This window comes from Rhinolophus hipposideros (assembly GCF_964194185.1).
Source record: "Rhinolophus hipposideros genome assembly, chromosome: 4".
Classification (NCBI taxonomy): Eukaryota; Metazoa; Chordata; class Mammalia; order Chiroptera; family Rhinolophidae; genus Rhinolophus; species Rhinolophus hipposideros.
The window spans coordinates 47467469-47485734 of record NC_138050.1 but is presented as its reverse complement, the minus strand read 5'-3'; positions in this window follow the sequence as shown (position 1 = coordinate 47485734).

The window sequence follows — 18266 nt, the reverse complement described above, 5'->3', positions numbered from 1 at the left end:
TACAATGTAAATGTTCATTAAATGAATTAATGATGTTGAATTGAAATTGTCTTAAATGGACAGAACCCTGTGTGTGTGTGTGTGTGTGTGTGTGTGTGTGTGTGTGTGTAATAGAGAGAGAGAAACAGGAAGAAATTTAGAATGGTTACCTGCTCCAAACGATACCACCAACTAGAACTACTGGAGGTCGTTGGCCACCAGAGTGCATCTAGGCAGGCATGAGAAAACGACTTGGTTTTTCTCTGAAAATCAGCTCCATGCAGATAATGGCTGGAAAACTGAAGTGATGAAAAAATGCAGAGTCTAAGACTGACTAGTGGAGCACAAAATCACATACTTTCAATTTTTTCCTACTTATTCGAAAGAGAGATATTAGAAAAATCACTTTCCATTTTTGTCTCTTTCCATTTTCTCAGCTCTCTTTCTATAGCTGAGAATAACGACCTTTAGGCTTCAATACCATGGGTAGTTAGACCATGGAGGCAGGAAAGCAAGAATAATAAAGGCCTAAATACTCTGGTTTTATTGTGGAGAAAAAGATCTGTCATAAGGGCCACCTGGAACAGAATACACTTGATTCTCATTATTTGTGGTAGTTGTGTTCTCTAAAGTCGCTGCGAACACTGAATTAGTGAATGCTGAGCCATGGCTTCTAGGGGAAATATACTGTTAGTTTCCTGAGAGCCTCTGCTCACGACATTGTCTCCAACCAATCAACACATACCTTGTTTTATGTGTGTTTCTGCTCAATGACATCTTTAACATGCATTGTTGACTCATTAACATTGAACTCACACCCAACAACGTTATACTTTATGCCAGAAGGAAGTTTATGTAACACATGTTTTCTTCCCAAGGGAAATCACACCAGATAGTACTTAACACTACATCTGGGGGCCATTGTAAACAGCAAAATCGCCAACAAAAAGCACAAAAATGTGGCACTAAATAGACCACACATTCCAGCTTAAAGAATTAGAGCTGGAACAAAAAAGGCATAAGATGTCTCCTGGTCGACTTCAGCTAGGAACCTGTATATCGGGTGAAACACATTTTCTGCCACTTGTACCTGTCTGCAAATGACTGTGAAAGTGCCATCATGAATACTGATACATTTTAGCAAGTAGGGGAATTCATGAATGCAGAATCCATGAATATTAAGGACTAACAGAATACACAATAGGGGAAAAATTGAGACCCCCTTAAATTGAATCCAATTGAATGCTCCACATTTCTAATCAGGCATTTATGCACCAGTTTGGGTTCAAGAGGAAGCAGAAACAAATGGGACTAAGACATGCTTCCTAGTAAATGTGTTTTCCCATTAAGTGTGTGATGGGTGAGAGGCTTAACCACTTGACAAAACAATGAGAATTCTCAGGAGGGAAAAAAAAAGCCTATACTTTCACAACCCCAATGGCATAAGTGGAGAATATAAAATGGTTATTTGACAAGTGAAAACAGCAATGGGGTCTCTTGAAGATCGTTCTGCCCAATGCTGTTTTAGTAAGTAACATTTGAAGTGTTGCTGGCTTCTGTGAATCCTTAGATGCCCCTTCTAAATGAGAGACAATAATCATCTAACTGGGCAGAACTACAGGAAACCTGAATTCTGCTTTTAGATAAGGCCCCCAAAATCCAAAGAGATTGAACTGTCCCCAGACTAACATCTTGAAGAGTCAGTGCAGAACTTTCTTTGAATTTCAGTGAATTTCTTTGAATTTCAGTGTAGAACTTTCTTTGAAAAAGCTTATTATAGCGAAGTCAAGCAGCTTGTAACCAAATGTTGCTGAAAATCCTAAACAATGCAATAGAAAACTATGAACATACAACAACATAGAAGTACTCTATAACGCAGATATTTTCATACCCATTTGATGCCAAAAAGATTTTGTTGTTTCAAGGATTACTATAGTGTTGTGTAAATGAAGAATTATTGCAAAAGTTAAGAATAGGACCCATAAAGTAGTACATGATGTTCAATATATGGCAGTTACTAATGTTTTTACCACAGTTATGAGCTAAGCAGTAATTCATAGGGAAACAGGACCTTTTGAGACTAGGCTTCTGACCTATTATAGGCATTCTCTATTGTGGTAGACCTGCCAAATATCTATTCTAGGGTAAAACAGTACACTCTATGCATTGCTTACAGTACAATGGGGCCCTGTGACTGACTGCTGGCAAATTAGTATAAGTGAAAGTCACTAAGCGGGACTTCTGGGAAAGCTCTTTAAAGGGAATTAACACAATTGGCATACTGTTTTCCTTCCATTTCCCCTATGTGATGGCTCTTGAGGACAGTTTGAGAGTGTGAGGACAAGGGTTACACTCTAAGAATGGAGGCTCACAAAGCTAAAAGAAGACAGACACCGTGCTGAAATTGTGAAGCCTCTTTACCAACACGGGACTGCCTGCCTCCCATGGGAAAAATAAATAAACCCTAAGTTGTTTAAGCCATTGAGTTTGGCATTTCTGTTGCTAGCAGTCAAATTCAATTTCTCCCAGGTTCAGGGATGATACCCCATATGGGAACTTAGGAGTATCTTGTGGGTCCCTGTGTGGAATATAGTCAAGACTTTCAACCTTCTTAGGAAATAAAAGTGGCAATTTGTAACATAGAAGGTGGGACTTTACACTGCTCTCATTTGTGGGTTTATATAATCGTTGGGTGGTAATGGATAATGGCATCGAGTCACTACAAGGATGAATTTAAGAAACAGTTTTCTCTTCTTCTGTATCTTGGGTTTAACATAGAACAATTCATGCTAAAAACCATGGCATACATTACTTCTTTCAGAGAAATGAGTGTTCAGGTTTTAGGGGCAGATATTGATTCTGAATAATCTTGTCTAAAATGTCCTTTGTAAATACACATTTAGGCAATCTAGGGCATGGTCCCTAATAAAATTCAGATCAATTAGGTGAATAAACTGTGTCTCTTTCTGGAGTCAGTCACCAATTCTTTCAGATAATACTTTACGTATCCCAATCAATTCTACCTAGCTTCTGAAAGACCAGCCTGAGTTAAAAGTTTTTACTTCTTCACCTTAACTTTGGATGATCGCAGACCCCTCCCTGTTACTGAAAAGAATGTTACAGATTTCCTGTTTAACAAATGATGGTGAGGAGTGGTAGAGGGTGAGGCGTCAATGATCCCTACTTACAAAAACATGGCACAGACTTTGCTAAAAAAGGATAAAGATGAGGGATTTCTAAGTGGCTGGCTGTGTATCCATCCATTGTTTAGTGCGGGCGACGCTGACTCACTGTCCTGACGCTGCGGGAAATCCTGTATTTCCCTCTCTGGAGCTTTTGGTTTAATTTTGCTTAAGAACGGCAGGCATTTTATTGTTCTACTGGAGCCTTGGTGCAACTACTATTCCAGACAGACTTGTGTCAGGTTTCAGGTGGCCTCTGTAAATCACGTCATTGGAATTTGGGAACGTAACTTTTTCCTTGTCTATTGTTTGGACACGGGGTTGCATTTTATTTGCATGCATATGCGTCTTTCTACTCACCTGGGACAATTCAGTGAGGTCTTCGTGGGAACATCTCCCATGTTCACCTTCATTCTCAAGAAGACCCAGTCTCAGCATCTCCATCATATTAGGAAAACTCTGTGTTAATTGTCAATTATTTCATCATATTAAGGAAATAATATATAAATTGTCCATCATTTACAATATTATGTACTCAACACTATTCTCATCAATTTACAGGGAGGAAACAAAAAAAGTTTAAGATAAGGTGTCTGCCTTAAATGGATGAAAAGAGTCATATAATGAACTTGAAAATAACACGGCCTAGAACTAACATATTTTCTCAGTCATATAACTGCAACTGAAAGCCACGAAGAGTTCAATGAGAAGGTACATGGACTATAGACAGTGAATAATTCACCTAGAAGGTGGTGAATGACATAGGGGTTAAAGTTTATGTAGGTTCTAAATTGGTGTGTGGGGGGGAGGGGAGGCAATTCCAGCAAGAATCGGGGTGTGCAAAAGCTTGGAATCAAAAGTAAATACATGTTGGCAGAGCAGAATAAATTAAAACAGTATCTGAAAGAAAGAGGATTTGCAATGAGAATTAGCAGCATATTAAGTCAGTTATTTAGGTGATGCTACATGATGGAAAGTGTTTGAGCTTCATCCACTAGGAAACAGAGAACCTTTAGAAATGCTCAGCGGCACAGTGAAATGATGTTTAAGAAGAAAATTTGGCAAGTATTCATTAGTTATTAATAGAATTCTCACAAAGCAAATAAATAATAAACTTAAAATGTAATGTAGAAATGTTTAAAATTACTTAAAAGAATGAGCTGATTACTAACTTAAAAGAATCTGTTTATGGACAGCAGAGATGCTGTGTCCAAATTGCAGAATGAAGAAACTGGTAGGATAAAAAGAAATTAGTTCTTTCAGTCCTACAACATTTTTGACAAAGTATTTCCCCTCAGCTATAGTATGCTCCTATCATCTTAAAATAAAAGCACACTGGCATAGACAGTCTGATGCAGGTCATAAAATTTGCTTTCTTTTTAAAACAAAGCATTCTGTAATTTAAACTTAAGCTAGGTCTCTCTATTAGTTGTTCTGCATTAGTGACATTTTGAATAGTCATAGTAAGCAAACTCTGGTTTTATGCTCTAGGGCAGGGGTGTCCAAACTGCGGCCCGCAGGCCAACTGCGGCCCGAAATCCATTTTTAATTGGCCCGCAGCAAATTCCAAAAATACATTTAGTTTACTTAAATAAACCAGGTGAGGCAATAGTACTTCACCTCGAGTGAGTGGCCCGGCTGTTTGTGTATTTCACCGTATATGGCCCTTGGTGAAAATGTTGAAAAAAGTTTGAACACGCCTGCACTAGAGTATAGGTAGTTGACAAAGCTGTGCGGATAAGGATGTCATTAAAAGGGCCATAGCAATAAACTGAGATTGTGCTCACGTCCATCATCCATTGCATAATTTGATTTCCAGTTCAGCTGGAACACTTGGCAATTATTTTTCTTGAAATTCCAGTTATTTGATAACTTTGAATTTTTTTTTATTTAAGTTACTGTCTCTTTCTCTCTGTCCTTTACATGCAGTTTATTTTTTGTATAGTATATCATTGCTTATTGCTTCGGATTCAATGAGCAAACCTTCCAATCTCGTAAAATTTAATGGATTTAATCTTTCTTATATGGTATCTTTGTTATTTTTTGTGGTACTGCTCCTGAGTGAAATTTGACTCTCATCTGTCATTTTGAGAGTAGTCTGCTATTACAAAATCTTCCAATATCTCCCTGTTGGGTCTTGTGGCTGTTACTCAGCTTTATCTGTCAAAGCTTCTGGCATGCAAAGTAATAGCCAGTAGGTTCAATTACAATAAATTTCAATAATTTTCATTATTACTATACAAAGTTTTATTCAAGGACTTTAAATGTAAAACACAGTCATCTGAGTAATAACCGGGTGGAATCACAGGATATAATTTCTCTCAGTGTAGAAAAGAAATGGTGATTTTATTCTTAACTTAGAGAATGTTTTGGCTGTATGTGACCTTTTAGTTTCCAAATTTTCAATTTCCATGTCCTGTTTATCATTTGCATATCATCTATATATTGCAGAGTCCTGTTCTCACATCAAATTAAGTTTTAAGATTAAAAGTTTCATTGTCATTAAGTCTCTCTCATTGACATGAGATGAATTGCCAATGCTAAGAAAAACTGGGTCTCAGCTCAGGAAAAAGGATCTGGGAAACACAGACAAGAATGACTTTCTCATGCTGAAAAAAATTACAGCTTGTCCTATTTCAAACCTTTTAATATACTTTTTTATCTTCTTGAATTAGAAGAGTAATTTCTCTGTTGTAGTTCACCATGAGGTCTGATTTGGTTTTCATCTTACCCATCAGGAAGTGCTGCTGAGTTTCAATGCTTAGAGTTTTATTGGGTTTCATTATATAGGCAAAATTGATTGAATTATTGGCCATGTGATTTAACTCGATCTCTATTCCTCTTCTCTCCCCAGAAGTCTGGAGGTTGGGCTGACCTCACATGGCTCAAAGCTGCAACCCTCTAATCACAAGGTTGATCTTTCCAGCATGGCTAGCCTTCATATTGAAATATGTAGGGCTTCCCCTGGGTCACCTCATTAGCGTAATCTCACCTGTGCCCTTAGGGGTTAATTATGAATAACAAAGACACTCTACTTGGAAAATTTCAAGAATTTAGAGTCTCTTCCAAGGAACCAGGGACAAAGACCAATTGAATTCTTTGTTATACAACAGTGTTCAATAAATTTCGCTACATTTATTAATATTATTATAGCATTGAATGTCATAATAACTTCATAAGGCAAGGAGAGATTTCCGTATACATTTTCATACTATGATGTTTAGAGATGAGAAAAGAGTGCAGATGTGAGGGTGTGTTCAGTTCCAGATAAAACTTCTGAGACTCTGAGAAACCAAACAATTTAAGAAAGTAAAGAACATTGCGAGGCACTTCCCACAGTTTTAATTTTCAGATTTGTAAGCAAAAGAATAAAAGGGCTAACTATAACATATTTCTATAAATTAAGTCAAATTTTAAACTGTGTACGTGAATTCTGTGCTAATTATGTATAACAACTATTAAGAAATAATGTCTTTGGGAAAGCTGATTAACTCACTTTTGGAATCAAACATAGAAATGGAATGTAAGCCAGAGCCTCCAAAATACAAGATACAGATGTTGGGCATATGTTGTTTACAACCATTATCCTTGGTGGCAACCCAAGAAAATGAGCTCCTGTCAAAATATCTTGAATTTCACAGCATCACTATAGGTTTGATTTACCTCCTATTTCTCCCAGAGAAGCAATAACAGATTTAAAAGATTACATTAGCATTTTTATCCCTTTGTCACAGTGGGTTAGATTACGGTTTTGCATCCTATTAAACAAAAATTAAGATATTTGAAAAGTGTTCTGCTACAATTATAAGATGTAAGGAGTCTTATACTTCACTTATTTACCCCAGCTGGAGCCTGACTGCAGGTGAGAGACACAGTAAATGGGACCTGCTTCACCACAGAACAGTGCAAAGGGGGAGGGGACGCTAGTTTAATAGGCATTTGAGAAGGAATCTGAAGAGAGTATCTCTTCTGGCCTCCTTCCTTTAGACAGTTAGACAATTCAGTAACACTTTATATTTGAGACAACTAAGATGAAAAAAAAAATATGTAATTAGATCAAGGCTTTATGGTAGATCTTCTTTAAATAAGAATGCTACAAAACAACATAAGCCCCAAAGTCCATGAGTTTGAAACATTTTTCAGCAATCCACTTACTTTATATGAAAGTATATGAGGTCAGACAATTAAGTTCGCAAACTCATCCTAGAAAAAGTGCTATATATCTCATTGCTGAATGTCACTATGGTCACCTTCGAAGTCCTCCTCTTGGGAAAGTATGCACTGATGCCAGTGCCTAGTCCACGCTTCAAAGCAATTTTGGAACTCTTTTTCTGGAATGGCCATCAGAACTGTAGTCGTATTACCCTTGATGTCCTGAATGTCATCAAAATGTCTTCCTTTCGATATATCCTTTCTCTTTGAATAAAGAAAGAAGTCACTGGGGCCCAGATCAGATGAGTACAGAGGGTGTTACAATATAGTTATTTGATTACTGGCTAAAAACTTCCTCCCAGACAGAGCCAGGTGAGCTGGTACATTGTTGTGATGCAAGAGCATGAATTGTTGGTGAAAAGTTCAGGTTGTCTAACTTTTTCACGCAGCCTTTTCAGCTCTTCCAAATTGTAAACTTCGTTAACTGTCAGTTGGTACAAATTCATAATGAATGATCCCTCTGATATCAAAACAGGTTAGCAACATTGTTGCAACAAGCTCTTGAACTTAATTGTCAGACCTCTGAAGTGATAGACACTGCTAAGAAAGTGTTTATTAGGAAACTGATACCTCTTCAAAAGGAAACTGTTGTCTTATAAGTTACCTATTTTGTATCACATTTAAGTAGACACTTTGCTTTTAGGTTACTTGTGTCAGTTTAACATGATTTACTTAGATGATTATCTTAAAGTTTTAATAGACACTGGTTCTTCTGTGATGTTGGAAACTCTGTGTCAGGATCATAAGCCATCAAAGAAGACTGTTTGCTTACCATGTAGCTCCAAGAGAAATTACTTTCTTCTTTCCTTTGTTTGTTTGTTTGTTTCTTTCTTTCTTTCCTTCTTTCTTTCTTTTTATTTTTCTTTCTTTCTTTCTTTCTCTCTCTCTTCCTATTTCTCTTTCTTTCTCTTTCTCTCTTTTTTCTTTCTAAACACTTCCATTTATGGGTAAAAGGCAAGGTAAGGTGAAGTTCAACCACAAGCAATATAATTGGTTGCCTTTGTGGTATAAATATAGAGTTCCTAAAAAGTCCCTTTGGGGAGGATCTGGTTTCTGTGGAACTTTTCCCTAACACCAACTAGTTATTTTACCATATACAGTTCATAATGTCTGTTTGTGACTAAGTTTCTTGTCTGTAAAGCTCAGGAGTTTATATTGGAATGTATAAGATGGACAAATAATTCATTTTTTCATGTATAAACAACTCTTATAAGAAGACAAATGCCCAACAACAACAAAAAAAATGGGTTAATGGTGTGTAATAGGCAGTATGCAAAATGATATACGCTAATAGCCATTAAATATTTTGGAAAAGTATTCAACCTTTTGAACTGATTAGTTCAACTAGCAATTAAACAAGTGTGATTATTAAAATAGTTAGCAATTTTCATTTAACAATTTTATTTATTTATTGTTAATTTTTATTTAACAATTGGGAAATGTGTAAAAATAATATAATCTCCACTTACCTAATGAATGTTCAGATCTTTCTTATCTTACCATAGTGACTAAACAGCAATATGATAGTAAGTATGAGTCATCTTTCAAAATTTTACATTTTTGAAACAGAGATTTCCATTTTAAGAATTTATATTATGTAAGAGATTACAAAGATGCTCTTGAAAATGAGTATTCATTGCAATGATAATTTGGAAACAATGTAAACTATACAGGCCTTCTTAAATGATATCTTTCTGATGAAATATTTACCATACAGTAATTAACATCATATTCTCAAAGTGTAATTAGAATGTAGAAATATGTTCATGATATATTCAATGCAAAAGGTAGACTTCAAAAAAGAAGTATGATATCAATCTTGTTATAGAAGATGATATGCTTAGAAAAAATATTGGAAGCATATGCTAAAATTTTAATACCAGGTATCTTTAGGTATGAAAATACATTTAGTTTTGTGTTTTTTCATAAATCTTTACTTTATGTTTTTAAATGAAACATGAATTACTTTTAGAGTCAGAGAAGACAATGAATGTTGTTTTCCTGAAAGAAGTGGGATAGAGTAGAAAGATCTCTAACAGCCTCTCATCATTGAAACTTCATGATTCTTTGGAGTGAAAGTGTGTTAACACATTTGTCACCCACTAATCAGTTGATAGGGGTTTGATGTGCATATTAGCTAGTCCTGTGTGGCATACCTTTAAACTAAATAAAAGTGAGGAAATATACGAGGTCTGACAATTAATTTCGGGAACTTGTTGCAATGCTGTTGCTAACCTTCTTTGATGTCAGAGGGATTATTCATTATTAATTTGTACCAACTGGACAAACAGTTAACCAAGTTTACTATTTGGGAGTGCTGAAAAGGCTGCGTGAAAAAGTTAGATGACCTGAACTTTTTGCCAAAATTCATGGCTCTTGCATCACGACAATGCACCAGCTCACATAGCACTGTCTGGGAGGAAGTTTTTAGCCAGTAAACAAATAACTGTATTGGAACACCTTCCCTACTCTCCTGATCTGGCCCCAATGACTTTTTTCTTTATCTGAAGATAAAGGAAATGTTGAAAGGAAGACATTTCGATGACATTCAGGACATCGAGGGTAAGATGACGACAGCTCTGATGGCCATTCCAGAAAAAGAGTTCCAAAATTGCTGTGAAGGGTGGACTAGACGCTAGCACTGGTGCATAGCTTCCCAAGGGGAGTACTTTGAAGGTGACCATAGTGATATTCAGCAATGAGGTATGTAGCACTTTTTCTAGGATTAGTTCATGAATTTGTCAGACCTTCACACATTTTTATTTGGGAGAAAATGAAGTTCAAAAGTTTCTGAGGCATTGCAGCCTTACTGAAGGAGAGCACAGATTAATTGCTGGCCTAGAGATGGGTCAATAGTGGAAGAAAAGATACCTTTTTCATTGTTCCTTTCAAACTCTGAGTGCAGAACTTTGACTGGCATTGCCTAGTATGGCATTTCTCCAATTTTTAAAACCACAGTAATAAGTAAGTTTTACAAAGCAACCCAGCACATACAAGTAAAGATGATTGCATGTGCAAACACACACACACACACACACACACACACGCACACAAATGGAACAAAAGTTTTGATCATACACAAAAACTTACCACCCTTATCATGTATTGATACGATTTCATTATAAAAACAAAAAGATCTGGGTATAATAGCATAGAACTCTATATTGTGAAGGGAGCTCAACATATCATGAACACACAAAAAAATTGAAATAAGCACTAGAGGTAGAGGAAAGATCCAGAATCTCCAAAGTAGGCTCTCACACATTGAAGTGAGTAAAAAAAAAAGTTTGAAATTTTATTCATATTTCTTTATTTTAATTTCTATTTATGTGACTTATAACACTTATATTACTACTACTACTACTACTACACACACACACACACACACACACACATATACTATATATACATAAACAGATATAAATAAACACATTTTCTTTTTCCTTGTTAAGGCTCTGTGATCAAGTTTGGAGATTAGGATATGGTTTATATGCATATGTACAAAAAGAGTTGAGAAGAGAAGAGATTTCTGGGCGTATCTAGTTAGGAAAGTTCCCTAGAAAAGGATATTATTTGATTTGAGCCTGAAATAGGGATTATATTTGACCAAACATTAGTGTAAAAGATGTCATGTAGAAGTTTGGTGTTCAGAGGATCAAGTTACAGGATAATGGGCAGAGGAGACCTTGGAGAATTCCAAAAGAGATGGCAATCAAATCTTAAATTAAGACAAACCACATAAAAATATGGGTGTGTGTGTGGGAGATCGGAAAATTGTCCTTCGTTTTAAAGACACTAGGGCTAGGGCACTATGGGTAATTTCTGAAGCTCTTGTGCTGGTACCTTAGGAGTTGTGGTGGGTGCCTTCATTTACTCATCCAGATTTATTCTCCACTCATCTCCACCTGGTTAATGACTGTGGCGACAGAGCCCCAGAAAGCAATTTTCAGGTTCTCGGCCTCACATAGAAAGGTGCTGGCTCAGGTAGTAAATGGTCATCAACTGTGATTGGATGGCCATCAGCTGTGGCTAGTTGGCCGTCAGCTGTAACCAGTGAGCCATTGGCCACTAATATAACTGCCGTGGCTACACTAGCAAAAGAAGATGATGGCTGGCAAGCGCGGACTGCTGTTAGGATGGCAGGTTGCAGATTATGTAGATCCTGCTTCCTGTGTCTCTAGCCCAGCCGCCAGTGAGAATATAGTAGTGTGACTCCCCTACTTATGGCTCCGTGGGTGTTCCTGTTTGGCCTCACCACATCCTGCGTTCTTATGTGGGGAATGGGACCAGAGACCCCACAGGCCGCCCCGCATGACAATGACCCAGGCAGCCAATCCACAGCTGCATGAATGAATTCCCTTACCCTGTTTTCTCCTGGATTCTTCATTGGAGTGAGGGGTGGGAAGATCAGCGGATCAGAGGAAAAAGAGAGGGTGAGTTTGGAGTATGTACTTACGCTGGCTTTGTGTCTTGCAAAAGGCTACGCGTTATTTCAGGCTGCACTAGGCTCTTTAGTTCTGGGTTCTAGAAGCTAGCCTCTTCAGACCTAAAAGGTAGGGGTTCTCCTCTATTGCTAGTACATTATTCTCTGTTTGTTCTCCTAAATTTTGCTCGTACCTTTGTAAAAAAAGAAGAAAAGTTCCATCATTCAACTGTCCTCAAATTTCCCAATTTGAGTGTGTTATCTATGTCCTGGGATCCTGACTGACGTAGGTGCAAAACAGGTGGTGTTGGGTTTCTAGAAGGCAGAATGTGGACAACTAGGTCTAGTCTGAGCACTTAGAGGCCGTGCAGCGCAGGGAGGGAGGTGCAGGTATGGGGGATGCCAGTAAAAGCCTTATCAGACCATTTCCAAAAATAGTCATATGGAGAAGAGTCTTAAGAAAGCCGGGGCACTCGATCTACACTATCACATTCCAGCTGAGGAAAAAAACCCAGCACGAGAAGGGCACGTCGGCTACTGCTAGGTTCTGGCAGTGCTTAATGTCTTGGTTTGGTGGTGATGTATAGGGGTTCACTTTGTTGTTTATTCTTGTAACTGTACATATATATTTCATATACTCCTGTATGTTTATGTATTTCATGATTAAATACATGGGGAGGAGGAAGTGTGAATAAGGGTATGGTGAAGAACGTCACTCATGATTTCTGTCAATATAATGTTTAAATGTTTTATGTACTATTTTCTCTATCTAATCTTCATTCTAGGATTGTGAGGTAGACATTTTTGTCCTTTATTTCAGATAGTCTCAGGTGTGTGGGAAAGTGGTATATGTTAGTTGGCAGTATTTTATAAAACATTTTAACCAGGAAAAAAGTTGTGAAAGGTTACCTAGACTGTGGTGCCTTGCTTTGCAAAACATCCTTTCTTGACATCTCAGATCAATTTGTGCGCCAGGCGTGTTTTTATAAGTAATTATTATCTTCTAAAAAGTCTTTAATCATTTACAGGAAATTTCAGTGTTCAATGAATGCAAAATCAAAACCATTGCTAACTTTTGAAATAACCTTAAAATGTCTGGCTTTAAAATATTTACCATATTTTTATCTGTCTGGTTTTCCAAAGCTAAGAAAATTTCCAGTTTTCCCTCAGTTATCACAATAATGTAGAATGCTTATAAAAACCTAAGCAGGATAAAATTTGGTGTTATATTTGGTTTCTAAACAGAAAGACCCCAGTACGTAATGTGCATAAAGTCCCCTTGATATTGACCTAGCAACGGAGAATAGTTTCAAGGACAAAAACAGAAAAATGTTTATTATAATCATTCCCTACTGAGAATATGAATGAGTAAAGACATTATTATTAAACCCCTTTGAATTCGATTTTTTTTTTCTCCAACAACTCACATTTACTACTGTTAGTTTCATTTTAAAGTCAATGTGAATTCAGATGTGAGGAATTCAGATGCTTTATTCATGTGAAATTTCTGCAGTGATTTATACATAAACTCTTCAGGCAAAAAGTAAGATGAAGGCACTTTATTTCCTACTTAGAATTCTTTTCCATAGTTCAAAAGTAAAATTCTTTCTCACTATGGTTATTGAGTTTAAAACTACTTAAAGTCCTTGAAAAAAATCATCGAAGAGGTACTCTCTGCTTGGACTCAGTCCCATTCTCCCACAGAAGTTGCTTAGACAGACGCTTTGGAGTCTTAGAGGCAAAAGGGGATATAGAAAACCAACCAAGATGACTAGAACAAGAGACACATAGTAGATAGTTTCAGCTGATTTTTGTGGTGGGTTAAAAAGTGGGAACAATTGGACAGAATTGGATTTTGGAAAGCTTTAAAAACTATCTTTTTTCTTTAATGCTAAAAAAATTAACTTTTCCACTTATCAATAGTAAATCACTAATATGTTCTTGAGAAATAGAATAATCCAATACATGTAGTGCTTCAGAGAGTTAGTCTGATAGCAGTGTACCAATTGAATTGTGTGTAGAGAGGACACATTTAGAGTAACCCACAACACCAATAATAAAGGCCTGTGTAATTAGGAGGAGGAATGGACAGGGAGATAAGCTTGAAAGGTAATTCAGAAGTTCAATAAAAAAAAAGGAAGACTTTTATGGGAATATGTACATATAAGGAGACAGAAGAATAAGGAATAATTGCAAAGCTTCCAGCATCCAAGATTGAGAAGGTAGTGGACAGATCAAGACCATTGGGGGTGTGTTTATCATTTGCATTTAGATTTGGGTGAGGAAGACCAGTTTGATTGGGGCATGTGGAGTTTATGATGACCATGGGACATCGAATTAGAAGTATTCAGTAGGTAGTGTGAATGGTATGGTAATGAACTATCTAAAAATAGTGATGGTGGCTAATTCTCCAAGGGACTTAGACTGAGAAAGAATAGCAGAGGAAGCAAGGAAGACTTTTAGTGAAAGAAAAAAAAAAGTGCCATGAAAGCTGAGTGAAAGAATAAGAAGAGAAGGAGAAAGAGAACAGTGCAATGCTATGGAAATAGAAGAGTTTTAGGAAGTCGATCGATACTAGAATCAAACTTTTCACCTATGTCAAGGACATGAAATTTGAGAAGAAGTTACCTTGGATGGAGCAGTTGAATTCCGTGGAGTGGTTAGGGTGAAAGTCAGAACATAGCAGTTGGGGTAGAGTGGAAGATATCTTCATGAAGGTGCCGACTATAGATCACAGTAAGAAGTGAGCATGGACAAGAAGAAACAAGAAGGTATGAAGTAGATTGAAGATACAGAAATAGCTGGGTCAACTGAAAGGGTTTATGTTAGGACTTGGGGTTTTGGGGGGGCATGGAAAAAACTGTTGAAACTGTGGTGGAGAGGCTATACATTTTAATATACAGTCGTGTAAGGTGGCATGATGAGCCTAATTGATAATGGCTCCAGTGCTGTCACTTGAATTCTGTTTTATGTTCATGTCTTAAAATGGCAAGTTTCAAAAATCAGCTCACATTAATAACAGAGAGAAAGAAGAAGTGCTAAATTATTCTTTGTAGTCAATTTCATTGTAAAAGACAGCCTCACAACCTCCTTCTAACTGGTTAGAAACCAGCAACTTCAGAGCCTACTTATTTCCTGCTCAAACTGTGAGGATAGACTAAAACCAGATGTGTTGTGACCTTATCAAAACCTACACACAGGCAGGAGGCCATAACATACTGTTTAAATACAGCCCACATTTCACTAACACAGGCCCTCATTTTCCATGATGTACCTACGGGCCTGGGGCCCAGCCAGCTGCAAAGGCCCCAGGCTAGTATTTTACAAAGAACATGTTTCCCTGAGAGAAAAGCCTGGGCCATGGACAGATGAGTCATGGAGTGGTCACCCTTCAACTTTGAGATGTTTCTTTTACCTTAAAGATTAAGCCACCAGGAGAAATCTGACATATAATTTTAACCTTTCTTAATTTTCTCATAATGAAAAGAAGAACTGGACATAGGTCCTTGAAAGGTCAACTTTTAGAAACTGGAAAAGACAAATAAAATAGTGGGCGTCTTTTGTTGTTTTTTAGGTTTTTTTCAACATGACTCAAGGAATAGACTCCTGCTACTTCCCTTGTGGTTCAGTTCCGCCATCCAGTGTATCTCTCATTGGGAATATTTTTAATATTCAGCTTTGACATTTTTCTTAATTTGTTTCCATTGCTTCTTTCAGACCACGCTGAATATACTTTATTTTATCTCTTCTTACACACACACACACACACACACACACACACACACACACACAATCTCTCCCATTTTAAAGGACTTAGGCAATGTTTCATTTTTCACTTTCAAGATTCAATTCAATAAATGTACTAAATACCAACTGTGCATTAATCAACCACTTAGTCTTATTTTACTTTGAAAGCAACTATATTGCTTTTTGGGAAAATGATAAAATTTTAGGGGAAGCTTTTATATTGAAAAATATAAAGAAGAAAAATATAAGAAAACATTTCAGATCCCACCATCCAAACATAACTGATACTAACCATCTATTTCCTATCTCTTCATGCAAATTTATAAATATATATGCTTATAATTCACAAAATGGAATTATATATATGATCATATATAATTATATTTCATTTATTTACTTATTTATTTATTTATTTACTCCTCCATCCCTTTGGAAGATTTTATTTTTTTAAAAGACTTAAAAATATAGCTAACATACAATATTATATTAGTTTCAGGGTTACACCATAGTTACTCAACATTTATATACCTAAAGAAGTGATCACCATAAGTCCAGCAACTATCTGACACCATACTATGCTATTACAATATTATTGACTGTATTCCCTATGCTGTACATTACATTACCATGACTTATTTATTTTACACCTGGAAATTTGCACCACGTATTGCCCTTCACCTCCCACCCCATTTAAAATTTTTCAGTTACAGTTGATGTGCAATATTATTTTATGTTAATTTTAGGTGCACAGCATATGGTTAGACATTGAATAATTTAGGAAGTGATACTGCTGACTACTTTATCACCCACTTAGCACTGTACATAATTATTACCATGTCATTGACTATATTCACTTTGCTTTACTTTACATCCCCATGACTGTTTTGTAACTTCCAATTTGTATTTCTTAATTCCTTCACCTTTTTCACTCTGCCTCCCAACCCCCTCCCATCTATCACTCCAACAAATCTAGGACCCATCTAATACTATTTCATTTAGTTCTTTTTCTGGAGTTTTGTCCTATTATTTCATCTGGGATGCATTTCTTTGTTTCCTCATCTCTGGTTGCCTCTCTGTGTTTGTTTCTATGTATTAGTGATCTGCTATGTCTCCCAGTCTTGGCCACAGAGCACTTAGGAAGTAGGTGCTTTGTGAGGCCCTGACACAATCTCCCTGGTCACTTGTGCCAGATACTCCAGAAGTGTTTCTTGTGTAGGTTGTGTGTGCCCTCCTAGTATAGTTCAGCCTTGATTTGTATTGACATGTCAGCGAGTGGGATTGCCCCTCAATCTGATTGGCTGTGGGGTTTGGCCACTTCCACAGCTTATGGACTGCTGTGAGGGGCTTACATTACTGGGTGAGATTAGCCCCAGCAGGCTCTGGTGCCTGTTGAGATCGCCTTTTGTGTATGTCATTTGTGGGGCTAATTGGGTGGTCCTCTTCTATGGTCTGAAGCCAACTTCCATTTGTGTTTGTTGTGGGGCTTCTTGGGAGGGGCTGTGGTGCAGGTCCAGGTCATTCACTGTCTGTGACTTATTGGGCTGTATACAAAGAAATCTGCAGTTGTTTTCTTCTTGTGCTAAAGCTAGAGGCATATGGGAGAGGCCACACTGCAAACTGAGGACATCTACCACCAGTACTTGGCCTGAGGTAGCTCTGCAAAACGACAAGACACACTGAGGCCTGCTAGCACCTGCCAGCTCCCTTAAGGTTCAGCTGCTGATAGAATCGTATGTGGTGTGCATGTTGGGTGAGGCAGGGTCTCAGGGAGGGTCACTAGAGTGGGAAGAGTTGTGGTCACCAGGTTAATATAAATTCTAGTTTGGTGCCAGTGCTAAGCCTGTTGCTACTCAGCAAAAGTCTCAGAGTACATTAAGGCCAGTTGCCACCTGCCTAGGGCCTGCCAGACTCCAATAGTTTTCCAAGAAAGAGTGCAGTGAGTGTGGGGCTGGCTGTTCATGGAAAAAGTGCCTCCAGCATTGGGTGCTGCAGGGTCCCAGTGGAACTCACCAGACCAATTACATTCAGATTTGGCCCTGTGTGGGAGGGCTTAACACAGGAAAGATGGCATTTGCCTGTTGGCTGCATGGGAGAAGCACCTTTCATAGGGAAAATGATGACTGTCCTCCAGCCCTCACATCGAAGCCACACACCTCAGTTTTTTTGCTTGTGTGTCTCTAACACCCCCCAAGTTACTGTCTCTCCATTGGAGCCCAAGGTGAGTGCCTGAAAGCGAGTGAGTCTGTGTGTGGGCCATTTAAGAGGATGTCTGGATTTCTCGCAGCCTTCCATCCCAACTGGATGGTCGGAATCCCCTCTGTTTTTCACAGCCAGATGTTGTGGGGGCTCCTCTTCCTGGCACCAGTATTCTGGGCTGGGGAGTCTGGTGTGAGGCTGGTGTCCCGGGCTGCTCCTCGGAGGGGTTGGGGTGGGGAACTTGGCAGCTGAGCTATCCCTCCTAATTTTTAACTGTCACATGAAGGTTTGGGGCCTGTTCTGTGTGTCCATTCCTCCTATTGGTCTCGACGTGGCTTCTTTATATTTTTAGTTATAGGACTTCTGTTCGCTTAGACTTCTGATGGTTCTCCAGGATGATTGTTCTATAATTTAGTTGTAATTGCAATGTGTTCATGGAAAGATGCAGACACAGTGTTTACTCCTCCATTTTGGATCTCTTTCCAAGTAGCCTATAATATCTATAAGCAGCCTCTTTCACTCAATAT